Consider the following 7,138-nt stretch of genomic DNA (forward strand, 5'->3'; position numbering starts at 1 on the left):
GCATTTTCCTAGTTCTGATCAGCTGATTTACCAAGAAAAAACTGCATTTCTCCGGCTTTTTCTCTGGGAGTGACTATACAAATATGAACAATTGTTAATATTGACTTGAAAGAAATAAAAAAAATGAACGTTGTCTGTCCCATTTAAATCTCATCTTGCACACTAAACTGCTAGACAGCTACAGTTTCTGCACATTTAAAAGCTAACAATTCTGAAAGGTTTTCAAATGTCATTTTTGAAAGGGTTCCCTAAAGTTTAGGAAATTTCCACTACCAACTAAAATTGCGAAATTTCTGCTTTGCTAGAGATTGTTTCTGCCGCCATTTTGCGTGTTACCAGAGACCCCTCGCTTAATTGGCAAATGAGAGTCAGTTTAGTGGCATCCAGGAACTGTGCACTGGGGTTGCTGGGAAATGTAGTGCGTTTAGTACTCTGGAGACAGCTATACCGCTAGTGACCTGAGGGGGAGACAGAGCTCTGATCCGTGAAAATATTGTCTAATTTAAACCTGTCTGTGCCCTGAAAAAGGTTGAGGACCACTGATCTAGGACATAGTTTCTGCAGAGCGGCATTAGGAATTCACCTCTGAGTGTTGAGCCAGCTCGGACGAGGAAAACCAAGACGTACATTGATCTTTTTGTGGATGCATCAGAATGGAGATTGTGGCCTGATGATTGTCACAAACACAATCAGTTTCAGACGACTTTTAATGCAATTTTGAGCTTGATTTTCTTTAAATATGTCCTTTCATTGTGAGGAAAAGATCAACAAAAAATGGTGGAAAAATCAAAACGGAAACAAACACCTGGAAAGGTGCTTCGCCGCCATATTTCAGAAACTCGCTGGTGATTAGGTCTGGTTCAGTTTTTTATGCAAAACCCCGGTCTCATTTAAACTCTGCCAACTGTGCCAAATGATTCACATGCTCATTAACAGGACAATGTGTGTGTATGTGTGTATTCTATGATTCACTCCACGTAAGGCCAAGCCAAGTAATTATATGGTTGTATGCAAACAAACACAGAATCCCCCACCAGTTCATGCTTCACACTTAACACTTTCTGTCTGTCTGCTCGGAAAATTGAGAACTGTCTTCCACAGAAATTGCTTCCAATTTTTTTAAGGATTTCAATCTTTCATTGTAGATTTTTTTTTTTTTTTGCTCTATAATGGGAGTAAAAGCACTCACAGTCGACATAAAGACGCACAAGCTGGCGTTATGGGAGATGCCACAGGGAACGGAATGAAAATGAAAAGAAGAAAATAAATGGAGGGAGGGGAAAGCCCATTAGTAGAGGGAGATTCTCATCCACTGCTCCTCTAATTCCTGCCTTTTCTGTCCTCCTTCTCATCACCCGTCCTCTGCCTCCATACCTTTTCTCATTCGACTAACCACTTCTCCATCTCCTCCCTACCACCTCTATTTTCTCCAAACATTTGTTTCGGCTCTCTTTCCCATCATCTGTCGCTCTCCTTCGTCCCCTCTCTGTCACTGTGGGAGAGCTGCAGGCAGACAGAGGCAGCGCACACTAATGTTACTATATTTGACAAGGCACACACACATGCACGACTGCACACACAAACAGAAGAGGAGGAGGAGGAGGAAGGGGAGCAGCGACACTTAAAGACTCACCGGAAAGCCACACACACACACAGACACACAGACATCCACGCTCCAACGCGTGCTGACTGCTGGAATCACAAACATAGCGCCACAGAAAGGGGTAGCGCATGACGCCAGCGACCGAACGCTGTTGTCTCCCTCTCTGAGACACACGCACAATCCTTCCTTCTCAGACGCTCGATAGCCGGCGAGCAGGACAGCACTGGACGTATCATTTCTATAGGAAAAAAGATCAGAGGCAAAGGATTAACTATCTCCATCCCTCTAAGGACCTTATCCTCTCTTTCCTCCTTGTGTATCTAAGCCTCTTTTCACCTAATTTTTTTTAACAAAATCCCTCCCTTTCCTCAATTCATTGGTGAGCTGAGAGATTCTCTGTACAGAAAAAAAGGATTATTCTTTTATTGTATTTGACCAGGACGTTGCATGGATTTCCCGAGCAGAGGAGAGTCGTCGATATTTTGTCCTGTGGGAGATTTTGACATGTTTTGAGCTACATTCATGGATGGATGGCTGACAGCAGAGAGCTGGGAGCCTGCTGCTGACTGACACACTTGCTCCAAAAGGTAAGAGTGGCATTAGTTCCTCATACAAACATTTCAATGAAGCTGCTTTCTCAGACTTGGAGACAAAGATCCATCAGGCTAAACTAAGTTATGGTGAATGAAAATGCCTTTTTTTTTATTTGCATTCTGTGTGGGTGCTGTATCACATGCACAAATGACCATTAGCAGTAATGACTGGGTTGGGAATTGTAAGCAAACACTGCAGAGGTGGGCAGTGGAATCTGAAGATCAGCAAAAACTCTGTCTAAAGTGCTTGTAACCTTGTAAAAAAAATGATTTTTACTAAAAAAAATAATACATATGAACCACAGTTTTTGCTCAAACGTACAGAAATGTGTAATAATGCATTTATAAATACCAAGCATGCCCAATTTTAGCTACCACAAACACCTCTAAAGTCAATAATCCTTCAGAAATATGTTTACTTTATCCTTTTTTAGGTTTCTGACAGTTCCTGTAAATTATATAACTTTTTCTGGTGCTATAAATGTGGCTCTTACCAACCTCCTGACACTTTGTCAGCTCTTTCTGTCAGCTTTTGAAGGGCTGATGCAAGAGTGATTAACCTGCTAGAAAGCTGTGATTATACGCTGATGCAGTGAGTGTGAGGCCTCATCAGCCTCGTGCCCCCTGGGGGCTTTTTTTTTTTTGATCCTCCTCTGGATTGTCTCGCAATCAAAAGACGTGCCGTTTATTAGCAGTTTGAAAGAAAATATTAAAGGAGCTTTTTGGGAAAAACGTAGCCTTTGAATGGCTTCAGTCACATGTATGATGTGATGCATGTGACGCTCAAAATAAATATTTAGAAAAGTGTGAAAAATTTAAACGACCGCTTAAAATTCTCTTCGATGCAACAATGTTACCTATTTTAATATCTTTAACATACGGTCTCTAATCCGAACCTAAAAACATTTTTTTTTTAAATTATCATATTATTTACAACCAAAACATGTTTAATAGCCGTGGTTTTCTTTTACATTTATAGTAATGGGTTGGGATGTGTGCAAACGGGAGTTTTTCTCCTGCTTTTGGCATGTGGTCAGGTGTGCGACTGTTTGATCGCTCGTGCAAGCTTTATCGGCCGAGTATCTTTGCTCTTTTGTGTAAAAGGCAACATTAAAAATTGATTCCGGGAGCTTGGCCGCACCTCCCTGCCTTTGTTTGCATCATTACAGCACAACGCACACATTAATGATGTATTTTTACTTTTTCGTGAACTTAGATTCCTTTTCTCTGTCCGTGTTTGTGCTTTTAACTTTAAGATTTATATTATTTTTATTACGAGCAATTTGTTGTTCTCATCTGGGAAAAAAATAAACTGTAGCTATGATGCAAATTGAAGCAAAAATGGGTAAAAAAAAAAAAATCCGAGCATGAAAAGATGATGATATAAGGATGAAACGAGGAGCAAAGAAACGGGAATTATTTTACTCCCAAAGGCTCAGGCACCCAAGAAATTTGCTTGCCTGCACATTGTGTGGGTTTTGGCTTCCCCAGTGTCCAAATGAACTAAACTGACAAGGAGGCACATCATCCGTTTAATTAAACAACTACAGAATGAGGCAACTCCTCTGTAATCCTACATTACAGTAACAGTTCTTTGGAAACAGTTGCTCAGATCTCGACGTCCAATTTAGTCTGAATTTCCAGAATGTTCCCATTGATTGTTGATACATAAAATATAATTGATGTAAAAACCATGAATTTCAAGATATGGAGTCTGTGCCTTTCAAAGCTGATCAGCAGTTTCGTTTTCCCGGATCATGAGCAGGTTAATCCTCCATTACCTAATGTGCACTTTGAAACTATTATAACATGATATCACACACTTAATAGCTTAAAATAAGCCAGCAAAGGATCAACTAATTAGAATTTGATAGATCCAGGAAAGGATTAGCTTGTTATTTATGTATGCATATGTGTACACTTTTAACCCCGCCCCCCTTTTTTTTGTTTTTCCTTTTTTTGCTTATTTATCAAAACGCTAGTGTTTAAAAATAATTTTTGCTTTTTTGTCTTTAGGAAATACTCCAGTATAAAGATGGACTTTATGAATAAAAATGAAATATATAAAGAAAAAAAAACAAAAATTAAGTAAACAAAATGATGACAACACACTAAGGCAGGGGTGTCAAACTCCATCGCACGTTTATTGAACATGCTAAAACTACATTTTTAAAACTTTAAAAACCGTAACTTTTTAACATAATTATGAACTAGACATTTATGGATATTAGATTGTAGATGGATATGTTCAGCTGAAAACGCTGAAGCTGATAGCCAGTGAAAATATTAGCTGAATCCCAAATTAGACTAAAAAACTTAAAAAAAAAATAGGTTAGCCAAATCAGCTAGCATGTAGCTGAAAAAATTGCTAAACTTCAAAATAGCCTAAAAAACGGAAAAAAGCCTAAATTAGCCAAAACAGCTAACACGTAGCTGAAATATTAGCTAAACTCAAAAATAGCCTAAAAAGAATCTTAATAAATGCCAAAATAGCCCAAAAAGCGAGGACAATGCCAATTTTTAAAACTTTAAAACCAAGATTTTTTAACATAATTATGAATAATAAAAAGGCAGGACGATTATTCGAGAATAAATCAACTTAAACCTTAAATAAGTTTAAATATTTTTCTCTCCATAAAAATATATTATGTGCACATTGTACAATTAGAAATTAACGCAAGATAATATCAGGCCATTAATAACAATAAAATGATCTGGAGGCCCGGATATAATTACCCAGGGGGCCGGATTCGGCCCCTGGGCCTCATCTTTGACACATGTGCACTAAGGTATTCATCACATAAAAATAATGGAAAATGTAGAACGTGCAAAGATAACGTTTTTGCTAAATTGTACAGCCAAAAGCTTGAAACAATAAAAAACAATATTTTTGAGTGTACTTTAGTTTAGAAGGAATTAGTCTCAGTTTGTGTATTAACACCTGTTGTGTGTCTAAAACACTGGTGTTTCAGTCCACAACAAGATGACCAAGAATATTTGTTTTCTTTCTTTTGGCACCTAACACATGTAAAGAACACTGAAGCTGAATTCACACTAGGATCGGCAGCACACGATGAAGTGACAACAAAGCGAGCGCCTGAAAACAACTAGCTTTGCAGATAAATTGTCTGTTTGTGTCAGCCTTTGGGGGCGGTTCTGGCAGTGCAGACTCTTCCTGAAAGGGGCGGTTCTCACTTTGTGACATCAGCTCATGAGAACCTGCTTGTTTTCGTGAATTGAGAGGAGTTTTAGAGGAAAGCTCAGAAATGTGTGAATGGATCAAAATACCGCTTTGGGGTTGTTTATAGTGAGGAATGAACATTATAATACACTTAAAAGCTTAAAAAGTTGATTTTGCATGATATAGGCCCTTAAAATGAGCTTATGCTTTCAACTCTTAAATGTTTTGAATGAAGCTCATGATTATGTCAAAAGAATAAAATTAATTTCCCAGAGGAGTCTGGGTAATGTGACTTTAATCACATGCAGGAAAACTAGTCGCAGAACATCCCTGATCCACTCCTGTTGTCAAGGAGAGAAAAGACCTCAGATAGATAAATGAGAGGGGAAAGATTGATGGGGATTTTGATGAGGGAAAAGTAAAAACACTTGACAGAGATGAAAAGGAGAATGTAGGACAATAACGTGAAGACAAAAATAGTGCTGGTGGGAGAGTCAAACCGCTCTTATAGGTATGAGTAGCAAAATAAACACAATGATGAAACCTTAAAGTAATCCACCACAGAAACTACAACCCTAGGTGATGATGGGGAGGGAATTTCCTTTACTTTCATTCATTACACTTATTTTTGCCCTACATTTCTTGACAATGTTTCTGTTCTTCTTTCATTTCTCCTTTCTCCGTCTTCATCCAAGACTGGTGTACTCCTGTCCTTTCCTCTGGTTTCCATGTTTAGCCAGCTCTAATTAACCTACTGACAGACTGATGGCAGTTCTTTTAGAAAAAGGCTGGAGTTACAGTCTGCATGCACGACTGATAGGGACAAAAATCCTGCAAGCCACACTGGGCTTTCATTTAAACGCCTTTTATTGGTTATTTTAGTATAAACTAAAATGAGCTACATGCTTTTAAAGGAAGAGTGCTGAAACAACTAATCTGATTAAATGCACAATTTTTGGCATTTAGCAGAATACCTCCACAAAACACATTAAAAGTCTGTTTCTAAAAATGTTAGTATTCAATAAGTGTCCAAAAGGTTGTTTTCTAAAGCTTTGTGATTACAAAGACTTCAACATGAAACGTCTAAAAAGCACGTAGAGATTAAGTCTTATTGTGAAACTGCAGTGAAGTGTGTGACAAACTGCAGGGGAATCATTGATTCTAAACAGAAATCAATATCAAAACAATTATTTTGTAAAGTCATCGTTGGAAAAGTGCAGACTGCTTTATAAAACTTTCATTTCACAGAGACTCATAGAAAAGATGATGGAAAACATGCAATTTTAGATTAAATCAATGATAGATAGATCTTTTATTCAGTTTATAAACCAAATAATTTTCATTCAGAGCAAAGAAACATTGATTTCTGACAGACTTTTTTTATTTTGTGTTGCATTTTATTTATCTCTAGTGGGAAATTGATTGTTTTTCTTTTTGTTGTGTTATTTTCACAATGAAATCAGTCTCTGAATCTGCATTTAAGAAACAGTCACTGCAGGAAATTCCATCATTATTTGTTCTATTTTTTGACAGTGATATATTGTTTCCAAACACATTTGTGTTTCAAATAGATTGACATTTTATAAGAAGAAAAGCTGAATCAAAAGTTAAAGTATTTTTAAAGAAACTTTCTGAATTTTACTAATGATATTTAAGATTGTTTAGCAAATCACAATAAAAAAATACATAGTGAAAAAAAATCTTTTTAACCCAGTAGAACTCCAAAACAGTTTTCTTTTAGCTTTTAAATGTATTTATTTA

At 37.2% G+C, this 7,138-nt stretch overlaps 2 protein-coding genes across 5 annotated transcripts in view; one reads left to right on the forward strand and one right to left on the reverse strand.

Moving 5' to 3' along the window:
• The window catches only part of cacna2d4a (calcium channel, voltage-dependent, alpha 2/delta subunit 4a), an 83,615-nt gene that overhangs the window by 22,920 nt on the left and 53,557 nt on the right, over positions 1-7,138 (reverse strand). The window lies entirely within an intron of this gene.
• lrtm2a (leucine-rich repeats and transmembrane domains 2a) overlaps positions 1,382-7,138 on the forward strand; it is a 29,132-nt gene continuing 23,375 nt past the window's right edge. Inside the window, exon 1 of one of the 2 annotated variants that reach the window (XM_036210161.1) lies at positions 1,382-2,190. The gene's annotated coding sequence lies outside the window, so the exon portion shown is untranslated. The remainder of the gene's footprint in view (positions 2,191-7,138) is intronic. The other variant, XM_024287767.2, reaches the window with a different exon arrangement.

The sequence above is a fragment of the Oryzias melastigma genome, linkage group LG23 (genome assembly GCF_002922805.2).
Source record: "Oryzias melastigma strain HK-1 linkage group LG23, ASM292280v2, whole genome shotgun sequence".
In the NCBI taxonomy this organism is placed as follows: Eukaryota; Metazoa; Chordata; class Actinopteri; order Beloniformes; family Adrianichthyidae; genus Oryzias; species Oryzias melastigma.